Source organism: Oryctolagus cuniculus, chromosome 19 (assembly GCF_964237555.1).
Source record: "Oryctolagus cuniculus chromosome 19, mOryCun1.1, whole genome shotgun sequence".
NCBI lineage: Eukaryota > Metazoa > Chordata > Mammalia > Lagomorpha > Leporidae > Oryctolagus > Oryctolagus cuniculus.
The window spans coordinates 45,533,299-45,549,942 of NC_091450.1; the positions used below are offsets into that span (position 1 = coordinate 45,533,299).

Here is a 16,644-nt window from a genome sequence, read left to right on the forward strand (position 1 = left end):
TACCTTTGCGGAAGCTGAAATCTCTGTCCCTTTGTCTTTTTGCATCAACAGTGGTGAGACTCACTCATCTCTATTCTTAACAGCACTGTGAGAACACATCACATTGGATTGGAGTCCTCTGATGACACATTTCTCACCAAGACCAGAATCTTTGCACATCCTGACACTCTTGATCAATGACGCACACACTGCTGTAGGCACTGCTAGATGTTCCCTTCGTGTCCTTTTTGTGGCCTTCTGCCTACGGGATGCATTGGGGTGGGTGGCGTGATAGAGAATTCTGGTAGATTTTGTTGCTGTCACAACAGGAAGTGGTTAACATTGTTTTTCTGCAGATGCACTGGAACAGGTAGGGGTGAAGCGATGAGGTGTCTGAGATGAACTCTGAAATATCTTAGCGGAAAAGGGGAAAAAGAAGATGATGCAAAAGTAGCAAACTATTGATCAGATGGATCAACGCAGAAGTTCATGGACGATGCATGTTGCAAGAACAGGATTTCAAAGAAAATTTGCATCTAAGTAAAAGTTTTTTAAAAGAACCTGATTCATAGGACTCCAAGGGCTCAGAATAATATTTGGGCTCTATCAGCTCTGTTTTTTTAAAAAGATATATTTATTTATTTGAAAGGCAGAGTTACAGAGAGAGAGAGAGAGAGAGAGAGAGAGAGAGAGAGGTCTTCCATCCACTGGTTCACTCCCCAATTGGCCGCAATGGCCAGAGCTGTGCTGATCCCGAGCCAGGAGCTTCTTCTGAATCTCCCACGTGGCTGCAGGGACCCAAGGACTTGGGCCATCTTCTACTGCCTTCCCAGGCCACAGCAGAGAGCTGGATGTGAAGTGGAGCAGCTGGAATTTGTACCGGCGCCCGTATGGGATACCGGCGCTGCAGGCAGCGGCTTTACCTGCTACTCTCCACAGCGCTGGCCCCAGTAAACTTATTTTTTAACAAAGATTTATATAATAACTGGTGTTCTGGCATGGGAGGAAAAGGTGTCAACTGCAATACCAGCATGCTATATGGGGGATGGTTTGTGTCCTGGCTGTTCCACTTCTGATCCAGCTCCTGGTGATGGTTTGGGCAAAGCAGTGGAGGGTGGCCCAACTGTTTGGCTCCCTGCCACCCACGTGGGAGTCCCTGATGAAGCTTCTGGCTGCTAACTTCGACCTGGCTCAGCCCTGGTTGTTGAGGTCACTTGAGAACCTTCCAGCAGCTGGAAGATTCTCTCTCTGTCTCTCCCTGTCACTCTTTATTTATTGCATTTATTTTAAGAGGAAGAGAGATCTTCCATCTACTGGTTTGCTCCCCAAACAGCTACAGGGCTGGACCAGGCCGAAGCCAGGAACGAAAAACTCCATCAGGATCTCCCACATGGGTGTTAGGGGCCCAGGGACTTGGGCCATCATCTGCTACTGTCCCAGGGGCATTAGCAGGGAGCTGGATAGGAGCAGAACAGCCGAGACTTCTAATGGTGCCTAGCTATGCGATGCCAATGTCGCAAGCAGTGGCTTAACCCACGGTACCACAGTGCTGGCCCCAAACTTACCTTTTCATTTCAGTTAACATCAGACTTTTTGAAGTACCTTTATAAGTGGGGAATCATTTGTCTATAAATTTGAGCATGTCAGAAAAAAACTATATACATTATATACATATGTATGCACAGGTGTGTGGGTATATTTCTACATACCATACTTATTTTCTAGTTCAGTTTTACTTTCCATAGTGATAAGTTAAATAATTAACAAATGTGTAATGAAATAAAAAAAATTCTCCTTTAGACAAAACTTTCCAGTTTCTGTTGATGGAAGCTCGGGAGCAGGTGTCATAGTGTTTTCAAAAAAAATTATTTAGGGACCGGCACTGTGTTGTAGTGGGTAGGGCCGCTGCCTGCAGTGCTGGCATCCTATATGGGTGCCGGTTCGAGTCCTGGCTGCTCCACTTTCGATCCAGCTCTCTGTGGTCTGGGAAAGCAGTAGAGGATGGGCCAAGTCCTTGGGCCTCTGCACCCGCGTGGGAGACTTGCAAGAAGCTCCTGGCTCCTGGCTTCGGATCGGCACAGCTCTGACTGCTGTGGCCAATTGGGGAGTGAACCAACAGATGGAAGACCTCTCTCTCTCTCTCTCTCTCTCTCTCTCTCTCTCTGCCTTTCTTTCTCTTTCTGTGTAACTCTGACTTTCAAATAAATAAATAAATCTTTAAAAATTCTTAATTAGTTTTTATTTATTTGAAAGGCAGAGAGGCAGCGAGGTCTCCCATCCGTTGGTCCACTCAAACCCAAAAGCCTGCAGCCGCTGAAGCCAGGAACCAGGCTCTCAGGCTGGGTCTCGGACGTGACTAGCAGAGAGCCAAGTACTTGAGCCATCCCTGGCTGTCTAGCAGGGTGTGCATTAGGGGAAGTTGAAATCGGAATTGGAGCTGGCTCTGGAACCCAGACACTCAGAGATGAGATGCGGACCTCTGTAGCTGCATCAAATACCTGCCCTCGTTAAAGAGTTTAATAACACCTGCTTTTACCTGTTTGGTTTTCTGGGACAAAGGTGCTTGCAAGGGCCACTCATTACTCTGAGTCAGTAAAGAGGCATTCAACTGAATTGTATGACATTAAAAAAAAAAAACAACAACAACAACCTTTTAATCTCAGGCGTATTAGTCTTAATGGAAATGATACTAATTACCCGTGAAATCTGTTTGGTCCTCAGAGCTGTCCTGGTTAGCTATACAAATAACATATTTTTTCTAATCTGCTTTCTTTTGTTATTGAGTGCCCTTGAAAGTTATCATACTGAATTCATTTTCAAGGGTCTCCTATTCAAGACAACTTTCACTCAAATAATTCAGTGCAGGTGTTGAGTCCAACTACAAACTTATTTGCACTTGGGGAAATGTCTAAGTTTTATTCTTTGTTAATTTAGTCTACAAAAAAAGGTCACTAATTTTCATTTAGGATCTTTGCTTGTTGCAAAGGATACCACGGGGCCAGTGTTGTGGTCCAGCCTGTGATGTGGTCCTCCCATATCTGAGTGCCAGTTCGAGTCCAGGCTGCTCTGTTTGCGTTAGCTGTCGATGGCTCAAGTGGCTGGGTCTCTGCTAATGCACCTGGGAGGCACCAGATGATGGCCCAAGTGCTTGGGCCCCTGCCACCCATGTGAGATGCCCGGATGGAGTGCCAGGCTCCTGGCTTCTGCCTGGCCTAGGCCTGGCCATTGTGCCCATTACAGTTGTGAGCCAGCAGCTAGAAGATGTCTTTCTTTCTCTGTCTATCCTTTGCTCCCAATTGTTCTGCCTTTCAAATACACATAGTAATTATTTTGTTTTAAAAAGGAAACCATATATTGTTTTGAATTCAGCCTTTCAAAGTAAGTCATGGTGACAAAAATTTTAAAACATCTATAATCTCAGCCTTTAGTTTTTATCAAACAAATTTGATACAAGTTACCAGAAAAAAAAAAAGAATTTTAAAGTTTCCTGTTTATTTTTCAATGGGCTTTACATCTGGGAAAATGGGTTTCTGTAGGCCATAATTGAAGTAGGCACACCTATAATTTGCTGAAAAGAAACACTAACCAAATGAAAACCGAAGTGAGACTTTGTCAAAGGACCCATTTTCAAACTAGCAATCACACTGGTTACAAGGAAACCTCAAAAATTCTATTGAAAATGCACATTATGAAAAAAAAAATCCATGGATTGCAAGTGGTGTTTGTGCACCAAAATAAACTTATCTTGCAATTCCAGTTTTCCGTGAACTTTTTGAATTCCCCTCATTGGGGTTGGCCTTGACTCCCTGTGCTGTCTTGCACAAACATAGTCTTTTAGCACAATTAGTCTTTTTTTTTTTTAATAAGCATGTCCCTCGAGTGTAGACCTAGCATAATTGCCAGTGCTGACCTTGGTCAGACGTAGACTAGTAGGAAAGGGGCCGTTCTGCCTGGGCCTGTCTCTGCCTTTGTCTTCAAAAGGGGCCCTGCTTGTCCATTCATCCAGGACAGCATGCCAGACTTCATTCTGTCTGTGAAAGGCTTGTGAATGTTCCTATTGCACGTGAGGGCTGTGGGCTGTAAGAGCCGGCTACAAGCAGGCCTTCCTATTGTCCTTGCAACTTGCAGTGGGAACTGAGGTCCGTGCGAGTGAAGATCCTCAGATGAAGCCCTGGCCTGCTTAACTGTTGCCTTCATTCTCTGAGCAAGAGCTGTTGGATGGAAATCAGGTGGTTGAGCCGGTTGTCCTGGCTCGGCACTACGTGGAGTGGCTGAGAAATTTGACCTGTCCACAAAAGAGACAGCAAGGCTGGTGACAAGAAAAAGTCAGTATGCAGTGGGTATGATGCCACTTGGGATGTGCCCAGTTAGAGTCCTGGCTCCTCTGCTTCTTCTTCTTCTTCTTTTTTTTTTTTTTTTTTTTTGACAGGCAGAGTGGACAGTGAGAGAGAGAGACAGAGAGAAAGGTCTTCCTTTGCCGTTGGTTCACCCTCCAATGGCCACCATGGCCGGCGCGCTGCGGCAGGTGCACCGAGCTGATCCGAAGGCAGGAGCCAGGTGCTTCTCCTGGTCTCCCATGGGGTGCAGGGCCCAAGCACTTGGGTCATCCTCCACTGCACTCCCTGGCCACAGCAGAGAGCTGTCCTGGAAGAGGGGCAACCAGGACAGAATCCGGCGCCCGACTGGGACTAGAACCCGGTGTGCCGGCACAGCAGTCGGAGGAGTAGACAAGTGAGCCGCGGAGCCGGCCTGCGGCAAGTCCAGCACTTGTAATAACAACAGCCAGGGCCCACATTGTAATGCCATAAGAGGAAGTCCTGGTCTTTCAAAGGGTTAATATGTTCATTGAATCAATGAATGAGAGAACGAATGAATGAGCTCTTGCAGCTCTGCTGGGTTGTCCTGAGGCCCAGGGTCCCACCCACACATCCCTCCTCCCCTCCACTCAGCAGGAGGCCAAGGACACGAGTGAGATGTAGTAGAAGGGTGACTCTGGGACCAGCACACCACAAATTACAATGGTCGTCTCCGCTCAGCCACTACTGTTTGTGCTAACTTCAGCCGAAATTACTCCTTCCAGTATGAGCTCTGGGAAAGGAGCAAAGCCGGACACCATCGCCTTTAGTACAAGTGTTCCCAAGCTGGAAGATAGAATAGGATGTGATACCAAGTAGAGAGGGTGGAAAATTCCTCTTCAATGCTGGCGCCGCGGCTCACTAGGCTAATCCTCCGCCTTGCGGCGCCGGCACACCAGGTTCTAGTCCTGGTTGGGATGCCGGATTCTGTCCCGGTTGCCCCTCTTCCAGGCCAGCTCTCTGCTGTGGCCAGGGAGTGCAGTGGAGGATGGCTTAAGTGCTTGGGCCCTGCACCCCATGGGAGACCAGGAGAAGTACCTGGCTCCTGGCTTCGGATCAGCGCGGTGCGCCGGCCACAGTGCACTGGCTGCAGTGGCCATTGGGGGGTGAACCAACGGCAAAGGAAGACCTTTCTCTCTGTCTCTCTCTCTCACTCTCCACTCTGCCTGTCAAAAAAAAAATTCCTCTTCAGTGCCAGCCTGACATTTTCCACTCTCTTTAGGGAGAGTTGGCTTCTAAAGGGAGATGGCTTTTGAACTTTGGGCTTTTCTAGGTCCACAGCAGTCATCAGGGGGCTTCCAGTCTTGGAAGGACTTCAGAATTGTCAGGTTGGAGGAGGCCTTCAGGAATGATTTCTGCCTTGCTCCCAATGTTCCTGCAAAGCCTGGTCTTCTCCATGCATCCACACCTCCTCTAGTACACGTGGCCTTGACCGTGGAGGACTCTTCTTGGCTTAGAGACCTCATTCTGTGGTCTCCGATGAAGCTTGCTGTCCTCACGTCGCCCTAAAGCTGACTCTTGCTCCCGATGGCCCCACAGACACCTGAGGGCAAAGATCATGTTCCCCTAGAATCTTCACTTATGTCCCAGGTGCCACCCTTTCGCTCTTCCTCACCCTCGTCTGCATTTGCTCCTCTGGTTTATTCTGATTTTTAAAAATTACTGTTGGCTTCTGTGTCTGTTGATTCCACATCCATGGATTCAACCAAATAAAAGATTTTCTAAGAAAAAAAATGATTGTCTTTACTAATCATATACAGATTTTTCCCCTTTAGCATTGTTCCCTAAACAATGCAGTATGATAGTGGTTGACATTTGCGTTGTATTAAGTAGTTTAAGGAAACTATAGATGACTTAAGGTACAGGGAGGGGTTGGGCGTTTGGCTTAGCAGTTGAGCTACTGGGCTAGGATCCCCACGTCACATAATGGAGAACCTTGGTTCAGTCTCTGGCTTGAACTCTTGATTGCAGCTTCCTGCTAGCGTATACCCAGCAGGTGATGGCTCAAGTCGTTGAGTCCCTGCTATCTACTTGGGAGACCCGGATGGAGTTCCCGGCTCCCACATTTGATCCTCTGGCTACTGCACACAGTTCAGGGAGTGAATTCGGGAATGAGAGCTCTCTCTCTCTCTCTGAGTCTCAAATGCATAAATAAAACTTAAAAAAAGAAACACCAAGTGAGATAAGATACATTCCTGGGAAGGTTGGACGAATCAAAGGTAGGATGTATGGTAGGAGGGCCTGTGTGTGTGTATGTGAGTTTGTGTGTGTGTGTAAATGGTAGACATTGCTACTGCAGGTTGAGCAGCCTTCATCTGCAATCCTCCGAAATCTGAAACTTTTCCTGTGCCAACACGATGCATCTGATGGAGACCTCCATACCACGAAGCTTTGTTTCACGCACAAAGTTGTATAAAACGGTCTTTGGGCTACATATGCATTTAAAGTAACTTTGAAATATAAATGAATTTTATGTTTACCCTTGGGTCTTGTACCCAAGATATCTCTACATGTGTATGCAAATAATTCCAAATTTAAATTAAAAATAGAAAATATGAAACAGTTCTGATTCCAGGCATTTCAATAAGAAATACTCAACCCCTATGATCGTGTTTAATCTCTCTGAACCTTAGTGTATGCATGTGTAAGATATACAGAATAATATGTAAAGTGAGGATGGTCCCACAGTTATTGCAAAAACTAGGATGAAGTAACCATGCCTGGCAGACAATAAAGCCTCAGAAAATTCATTTTGTTCTCTCCTTTCCTGCTTGACTTTTTATGTCTGCTTATCAGCATCTTTTGCATGTCAATAAAATTGCACTGAAGAAATAGTGGGCTAAATAATACAGGTTTTCATTCATTGATATGCTCACTCATTGACCAGCCGTGTTGTATAAATCGTCTCTATATATTGACCATGCATTATAAAAATACACTCTAGAAAGTTCATGGAGGCAAGTTTATTTTGGTGCAGACAATTGAAAATCCATGCACACTAGACGTGTTCAGTAGTCAGTGGAGGAAAACCATATGAAAAAGTGCACAGATTTAATTTTTTAGGAGGAGGGCAGCAAAATAAACATCTTTTCATTCCCTTTTTGAAGTATCCTTGTATTTTAGGAGACTTTCAGTTATTTGGTGATCTGTAGCTCTAGTTTATGCCTGAGTCCTTGACTCTCAAATTGGCTTTGAATAGAAACAAGGTCGTCTCCTGAGTATTGGGATAGCAAGTTGAAAGCAGTGAATACGTGGTTTTGACTATGTGAAATCTTTTTCATTGTTTATCATATTATCCACCAGTTTCCCGAGGTGTGAGTTTCCGGTAGTTATTCTTCTTAGTTCAGTAATTCAGCTCATGTCAACTCTATGGTAAAATATACCAGATAGCAATTCTCTTTCTCTGCGTGATCTGCCTCGAATAATCTGATTTCTTCGTTGGTTTGACTTCTTGATAAAGACATGGTGGTGAAAGGTGATTTAATTCAGCTGCGAGATACTCAGTAGTGCCATCTTGGATCTTAGCATCCAGGACTGTGTCTTGGTCTTGGTCATTTCTCTTCTAAGGGGAACAAGGCCCCTGGGTCCAACTTCCAGCCTGACATGCCTGAGACTTCCATTGAGTTACTTAAGTGGAGTCATTATTTTTCAAATATGGTTAAAGATTATTTTGCAAACGGTTGCAGGTGCTGTTGGTTTAGCTGGCTCACAGGTGCACATCCTGTCCGGAAGGAGATGGAGTGGTGGTTGCCAAAAATTGGGCAATGCCTTATTAACTAACTTCAGAATCCTCAAGGTCACAACGGGACTGGGCAGTGGAGCTGCATGGTAGCCAAAGAAACTTGATCTCAGCTTAGAACAGTGATTGCTAGAGGTTTGGGAATGGTGGGCGAGGAGACTGAGGGAAGCCTGGTGACTGAAGTAGCAAGGTCCGCAGCACAGGGACTGTGGACAGTAGTTCCCCAAAATGGGCTCTGTGTCATATGAAGAACCGGGAGAGAGGAGCTGGTAGGAAATAAACAAGGGAGAAAATAAACAAGGGAGGGGCTGGCACTGTGGCATAGCAGGTAAAGCCACTGCCTGCAGTGCCGGCATCTCATGGGCACTGGTTAGAGTCCCGGCTGCTCCACTTCCGATCCAGCTCTCTGCTATGGCCTGGGAAAGCAGTAGAAGATGGCCCAAGTTCTTGGACCCCTGCACCCGCATGGGAGACCTGGAAGAAGCTCCTAGCTTCGGATCAGCTCAGCTCTGACTGCTGTGGCCAATTGGGGAGTGAACCAGCGGATGGAAGACCTCTCTCTCTCTCTCTCTCTCTCTCTCTGCCTCTCCTCTCCTCTCCTCTCTCTGTGTAACTCTGACTTTCAAATAAATAAATAAATCTAAGAAAAAAAAGAAAGAAAATAACTAAGGGAGTGAAACAGCTAATAGTCTGATTTAATCTGTGTGCAAGTTTTACACGTTAGAACAAAAGATGTGATTGGTTCTGGAAACCATATGAAAAATAATGATGAAAATCAGATTTTAAAAAGGAATTGGAGGCCGGCGCCATGGCTCACTAGGCTAATTCTCCACCTGTGGCACCGGTACCCCGGGTTCTAGTCCCTGTTGGGGTGCCGGGTACTAGTCCCGGTTGCTCCTCTTCCAGTCCAGCTCTCTGCTGTGGCCCAGGAGGGCAGAGGAGGATGGCCCAAGTACTTGGGTCCCTGCACCCACATGGGAGACCAGGAGGAAGCACCCAGCTCCTGGCTTCAGATCGGCACGGTGCCGGCCGTAGCAGCTATTAGGGGAGTGAGCCAACGGAAGGAAGACCTTTCTATCTGTCTCTCACTGTAACTCTGCCTGGAAAAAAAAAAGGAATTGCAGAGAGAGAGAGAGAGAGAGAATGAGAATGAGAGTATGGACAAGAGACAAGGAAGAGCCATAGAGAATGCATAAGGAATTTCACCTTTTTGGAATATTTTTCTCTTTTAAGCCTCTTTCACAACAGAGGGAGATGTGGTGTAAGGAGAGCTCTGGTCTTTCAAAATTCATGGATTTATCTCCCACCAGGTCAATTATGTGCAGATGTGAGGGAGAGGATGGTAAGGAATGAGCACACCTCAAGGTCTGCATCCTTGAAGAATTTGTCAGAAACGGGACAAAAAGCTTAGCAGTATAGGGGTCCCATGCTGTGACTCAGCTGGTTAAGCTGTCACTTGCAATGCTAGTATCCCTTCCATACGAGTGCTGGTTCAAGTCCTGGCTGCTCCACTTCTCATCCAGCTCTGTGCAAATGCACATGGAAGAGCAGCAGAAGGTGGCCCAAGTTCTTGTGTTCCTGCCACCCATGTAGGAGACCTGGATGGAGTTCCTGGCTCCTGGCTTCAGTCTGGCCCATTCCCTGGGGAGTGAACCAACATACGGAAGACCTTTCTCTCTTTCTCTCTCTCTCTCTCTTTTTTAAACAGGCAGAGTGGACAGTGAGAGAGAGAGACAGAGAGAAAGGTCTTCCTTTTCCATTGGTTCACCCTCCAATGGCCGCCGCGGCCGGTACGCTGCGGCAGGTGCACCGCGCTGATCCGATGGCAGGAGCCAGGTGCTTCTCCTGGTCTCCCATGCGGGTGCAGGGCCCAAGCACTTGGGCCATCCTCCACTGCACTCCCTGGCCACAGCAGAGAGCTGGCCTGCAAGAAGGGCAACCGGGACAGAATCCAGCGCCCCAACCGGGACTAGAACCCAGTGTGCCAGCGCCGCTAGGTGGAGGATTAGCTTGTTGAGCTGCGGCACTGGCTCTTTCTCTGCTTCTCTCTCTGTAATTCTGCTTTTCAAATAAATAAATAATTATTTATTTTAAAAGTCATTAACAGCATAAAACTGGCAAATGAAGGTTGGCATGGTAAATTCTATTGACAGTTTATAACAAATAAAAATATGGTAATAAACTGAACTAGACTGGGAAGGAGTCAGAACAGTGTATCTCTTACTCTCCTGGTTATAGTCTATAAATCCGGTTTTGACAAAGCATTGGAAGAGACAGATGGGCCCAACGTCTAGCTTCACACACACATTATAAATAAAACATATCTTGTAATCCTTGGAATTTTGCTTGGTGAATTTTAAAAGATCTATAATTTAAAGCCCTGAGCTATAGATTCACTAGAAAATGTAATTTTACTACTGACTCCAAACATAAATATGTATCCATGTAATTTTCTACAGCTTGAATAACTTTATAAAAAAATTTATTCACAGTCTACTTCACAAGTAATCAACTTTTGCTTCTCCGCCCCGAAGATTATCGACTTTGTGGATTGTCTGTGAGAATATTTCATCTCGGGCTTCTTCCCGATTCATGATCCAAGTCACTCTCTTTTGTTTGTTTGCAAATAAAGAGGAAGGGTGTGTTGAGAAAATGCAAATTAATTTTCGTGCTAACTTGGGGGAAGAAATAATTTTGAAGGGACATTTTGCTGCTCAAAATGCCATCAGCATATTCCCAGATCAAATAAACATGGTTGCTGGCCATTACCATACACTGCACAAGGGTGCTTCAAAGGTAGAGAGATGGACAGAGAGAGAAAGAGAGACACAGAGAGTCAGAAAGAAAGAGGAGACAGTTCCTATCTGCCAGTTTACTCCCCAAATGCCTCCAGTGACTGGAACTGAGCCAGGGCTGAAGCCAGGAGCCAAGAACTCAACCCAGCGTCTCCCATGGGCGGTGGCGGGAACTCAATTACTTGAACTCAACCCAGGGTCTGCAGAAGCAGGAAGGTGGAATCAGAAATTGGAAGTGGGGCCAGCACCGTAGCTCACTAGGCTAATCCTCCGCTTTGCGGCGCCGGCACACCGGGTTCTAGTCCCGGTAGGGGCGCCGGATTCTGTCCCGGTTGCCCCTCTTGCAGGCCAGCTCTCTGCTGTGGCCAGGGAGTGCAGTGGAGGATGGCCCAAGCACTTGGGCCCTGCACCCCATGGGAGACCAGGAGAAGCACCTGGCTCCTGCCTTCGGATCAGCGCGGTGCGCTGACTCCAGTGCACTGGCCGTGGCGGCCATTGGAGGGTGAACCAACGGCAAAGGAAGACCTTTCTCTCTGTCTCTCTCTCTCACTGTCCACTCTGCCTGTCAGAAAAAAAAAAGAAATTGGAAGTGTACATTGAACCCAAGTACTCCAATATGGGGTATGGGTATCTCAACTGGCATACTAGTTGGTAGGTGCACACCTGTCTCCAGTACAATTTTTTTTTTTTATTTCCATGTATAGTTCTTTCATAGTATCCCTTTTCCATGAACTTTTTGAAGCCCCTTCATTTCAGTGTGACATCTTACTTGGATGATCATTTGCCCATTAAGTTTGTGGCTACTGTATCAGCATGCTGAGAGCACTTTGGAAGTTATTATCTTTATTAACTACGTCTTGTCTTCTATATTCTGTCCTGACCATTTATGCCAAGAGTTTGGAGCTTGCTGTAGGCAACCGCTGTAGCTCTGTTGGCATGATGGTGATGTTTCCTAAACATTTCATGAATTCTTAGAGATCCAACTGAATTGACCGAGGCAGACTACACAGGGTGGAGATGAGAATGTTACATGTCAGATGGGCCCTATGGAGAATTCTCTCCAACGTCTGCTTTTAATGGAAGAATAAGCAACTGGAAGGTATTAGCAGGGAGCTGGATTAGAAGTGGAGCAGCTGGGACTCGAACATGGGTACCCATATGGGATGGCGGCACTGCAGGCAGAAGCTTAGCGTACTACGCCACAGCGTCAGTCCAGTCCAGTACCCTTTATCACACAGTTTGAGTAGCAGCCCAGATACTTGGTTGATCTAACAAACTTACAGATGTTATTTGGCAACATCATAGGGCAAGAGAGCCCGTCTGAATTGGCAATGCAGTGCATACAAATCAGGAAGAACCCAGTAAGCTCTCGGTACACATTAATAATTCTTATTTTACTGCCTGTCCTCCTGTTTTTGCTCTTAACTACTTTGCTTTTTCTTTTATGTTTTCATGATAGAAGTTGCCAACAAAGGAACTTAGATCTATTCAGTCTTTGAGGGCTGCTTGGTCTATTTGCAATCCATTTGGTGCTTGACCTGTCTCCCACCTTTCTGTCTCATTGGCTAGAACTCTTTTTCTTTTGTAAAGGTTTATTTATTTTGAAAGTCAGAGTTATACAGAGAGAGGAGAGGTAGAGAGAGAGAGAGAGAGAGAGAGAGAGAGAGGGAGAGATCTTCCATCTGCTGATTCACTCCCCAGATGGCTGCAATGGCCGGAGCTGCGTCGATCCGAAGCCAGGAGCCAGGAGCTTCTTCCGGGTCTCCCACGCAGGTGCAGGGGCCCAAGCACTTGGACTGTCTTCTTCTGCTTTCCCAGGCCATAGCAGAGAGCTGGATCAGAAGAGGAGCAGTTGGGACTCGAACTGATGCCCATATGGGATGCCGGCACTGCAGGTGGCGGCTTTTACCTGCTAGGCCACAGCGCCGGCCCCCAAGCTAGAATTCTTTTTTTTTTTTTTTTTTTTGACAGGCAGAATGGACAGTGAGAGAGAGAGATAGAGAGAAAGGTCTTCCTTTTGCCGTTGGTTCACCCTCCAATGGCCGCCACGGCCTGCGCGCTGCAGCCGGCGCACAGTGCTGATCCGATGGCAGGAGCCAGGTGCTTCCTCCTGGTCTCCCATGGGGTGCAGAACCCAAGCACTTGGGCCATCCTCCACTGCACTCCTGTGCCACAGCAGAGAGCTGGCCTGGAAGAGGGGCAACCGGGACAGAATCCGGCACCCGACCGGTACTAGAACCCGATGTGCCGGCGCCGCAGGCGGAGGATTAGCCTATTGAGCCACGGTGCCAGCCCCAAGCTAGAATTCTTAAGTGGGAGGGATGGAGTATCACTTTTATCAATTACAAGTGCATTTGACCCCAAGTGGTAGAAATCCAGGTGAACAATGCCTTAGGTCACAGAGATAATTCGACAGAAGGTGGACAGATCATGGCAGCCATGGCAACACATTGTTGACCTTGAATCTTCAGCCTCTTTCCAGCTTTCTGTCCCATAGCAGATAACTGTTGGCTTTTAGTCCTCATGGTTCCTGACTCAGGATCTCAAGATGGCAGCCTTGGGTCCAGCCATCAAACAAACAACTGGGACATCCAAGAGAAGACCTGAGGGGAAAACACCTTCATCTCCTGGCACTTTGTTTTATTCGAGAATAGAAGCTCTCGTCTAATGGTTTCATTGGCCAGGACTACAACACTCAACCCAACTGCAAGTGAGGCTAAGAAAGTGAATATTTAGTTTTCCCGTATCCACAGTAAAGGCTGATAAGGAGGAGATTGGGAATGGCTACTAGGCCAGCATGAAAAAGGGCTTTCACAGTGCAACCTGTGGCTGACGGCCAGGCACACAACGCATGGCCATCTTCTTAGCACCCTAGGATATACTTACTCTCCTAGGAGGAGACAACCCAAGTGACTAGAGTTTTTTGTTTTGTTTCTAAGAAAATTTAAAGATCTCATTTTGGACACCATGTTCCAATTGGATCATTCTTTTTGTTTGTTTGTTTGTTTGTTTTGTTTTTTTGTTTTTTGTTTTGACAGGCAGAGTGGACAGTGAGAGAGAGAGACAGAGAGAAAGATCTTCTTTTTCCATTGGTTCACCCCCTAATGGCCGCCGCAGCCGGTGTGCTACGGCCGGCGCACCACGCTGATCCAAAGCCAGGAGCCAGGTGCTTCTCCTAGTCTCCCATGCGGGTGCAGGGCTCAAGGACTTGGGCCATCTTCTACTGCTTTCCCAGGCCATAGTAGAGAGCTGGATCAGAAGTGGAGCAGCCGGGACTCTAACTGGGGTCCAAATGGATGCCGACACTGTGGCTTTTACTCGCTACACCACCTGTAGTGCCAGCCTCTGTATATGTCTTATCTGGAGTACCCTCTAAAATAATGACAAAAAGTATAATGTAGTGAACACACAAGCCAGTCACTTAGTTGTTAGCTGTGACTGTCAAGTCCAATTTCCTGTCTGGAGTTATGTGTATTATGATGTTGTAGCCTGGCAGCCCAGTAGGTTTGTGTACATGAGCGTCTCGCAAATGTGATGCCCGGTGTCACCAGGTGACATGGACTCTTAGCTCCATTATTGTCTCATGGGGCCACCCTTGTAAACATGGTTCCCTACTGACCAAACACTGTTATGTGTTGCACCACCGTATGTATCTTCGGCTCCTAGAGTTGTCTCCATGACACACCAAGAATCACCAGTTTATTTTAGCTCCAAAATGTTGTGTCTTCTCTACTCAGAACTCCCTTTATTTGTCCAGTTTTGCATTTTAGGGATTGCCACCTCCAGTCACCATTTTAAGCACCAAATTCTGGACAATTTAGCGTATGTTTAACTGTCAGTTTGAAAACACCAGTGCCTTAAACAGATAGGATGCTTTAGTCTTATATGAGAAATCCGGAGCAAAAAGTCATCTTCTTGGCTGGCGCCATGGCTCACTGGGCTAATCCTCTGCCTGCAGTGCCAGCACCCCAGGTTCTAGTCCTGGTCGGGGCGCCGGATTCTGTCCTGGTTGCTCCTCTTCCAGTCCAGTGGCCCGGGAGTGCAGTGGAGGATGGCCCAAGTGCTTGGGCCCTGCACCCGCATGGGAGACCAGGAGGAAGCACCTCAATGAGGGAAAGCCAGGTGGAGCTCTTCAGCTTGGTTGGTTGTTCAGACCCGCCCAAGACTTTCTGTCCATTTCCTCCCTGCATTGGCTTGGAAATCTCAAAGGCCCCTCCAAATGCCCTACTGTACCGCTCCTCTTCCTGTGTTTGCTGACGCCATGATTGGCAGTCCACCTGTTGAGATGGATGGTCACAGCTTCAGAGACATCTGTCCCCGTCATCTCCAGTGACAGTCAATCACCACACCCTGTCATTTCTTCCAAATATTTTTTGCACCCACCCACTTCAATTTTAGCATTGCACAGAGAATCATTGAAGCTGTTTTGAGTTGCCATTAATAGAAAACCCAACAAACAGTGGCTTCATCTGTAAGAGGTTTTCTGTTTGTTTCCTTTTAAATGGCAATAGTAAGAAGTAGGCAATGGGGGCTGACACTGTGAGGCAGCAGGTTAAAGCCCTGTCCTACAGTGCTGGCATCCCATGGGGGCGCCAGTTTGTCTCAGCTGCTCCACTTCTCATCAAGCTCCCTGCTAATGTGTCTGGAAAAGCAGTGGAAGATGGCCCAAGTCCTTGGGCCCCTGCACCCACATGGGAGACTTGGAAGAAGCTCCTGGCTCCTGGCTTCGGATTGGCTCAGCTCCGGCTGTTGAAGCCATTTGGGGAGTGAACCAGTGGATGGAAGACCTCTCTTTCTCTCTCTGTCTCTACCTCTCTCTGTAACTCTGACTTTCAAATAAATAAATACATCTTAAAAGAGAGTAGGTGTTGGAGTCATTCTAGGGTTCATTTTGTGAGAATCGGAGATGTTCTCCAGACATGGGGGCTTTTAGCCCTGCCACCTGACCACCACATGAAGCGTCAGCAGTGGGACTCCCTAGAGTTCTGCAATGGCTTCAGATTTCTTGGCATCACTTGTAGGCACAATCAGCTCACCAAAAGGAAGGATGCATATCGCTGTGGGTCAAGCAGAAGCTCCGTAAGAAGTCCTTCTGCAGCCATATTCTCAGGTCCCAGGGAGCCGGAATGGGGTCACTTGTCCATGCTGTAGTTGAAGAAGGGTGGGGAGGTAGGGATTGGTATTTTCGGCTGGTGTGGTGTAAGGCAGGTTGTGCTGGCCAGGGTGAGGGTTGGGATGGAAGGGTGCATCAGGGAGAAAATATTTGGGGGAAGGCATTCAACAGGATCTGCTACAGGCACACTTGTCTCTGGCTTGGACTCTAGCCAGCGCCTCCTACTCTTTCTCCCTGTTTCTCGTCTTGTTCCTGTTCAATCCATTTTACCCATGTTACTATTGCCAGAAGGGTTTTTCCCCCCAAAATATGTAATTACCTTGCTAATGTGTATGTGTCGTTGTTTGTTGTCAGCCTGTGTCATAATAATGTAAATGCAGAGGGGGGACCGTGTCTGTCCTGTACATGCCCTGTTCCCTAGAGCATGGTCTCCCACATCCCAGGGACTCATTCAGAGTGGCTGGGCTGCCTGAGGCATGGCTGCGGTTCAGACTTTGCCATTCACCTCTTGAACCAAAGATGTATTAATTTATTTGAAAGGCAGAGTTACAGCAGAGAGAGAGAGGGAGAGGGAGAGGGAGAGCAAGAGCGAGAGGGAGAAAGGGAGAAAGGGAGTAAGGGAGTAGGGGGAAAGAGAGAAGAAGAGATCTTCCATCCACTGGT

At 47.1% G+C, this 16,644-nt stretch overlaps 1 protein-coding gene across 4 annotated transcripts in view; it reads left to right on the forward strand.

Moving 5' to 3' along the window:
• The window catches only part of CALN1 (calneuron 1), a 612,973-nt gene that overhangs the window by 256,988 nt on the left and 339,341 nt on the right, over nt 1-16,644 (forward strand). The window lies entirely within an intron of this gene.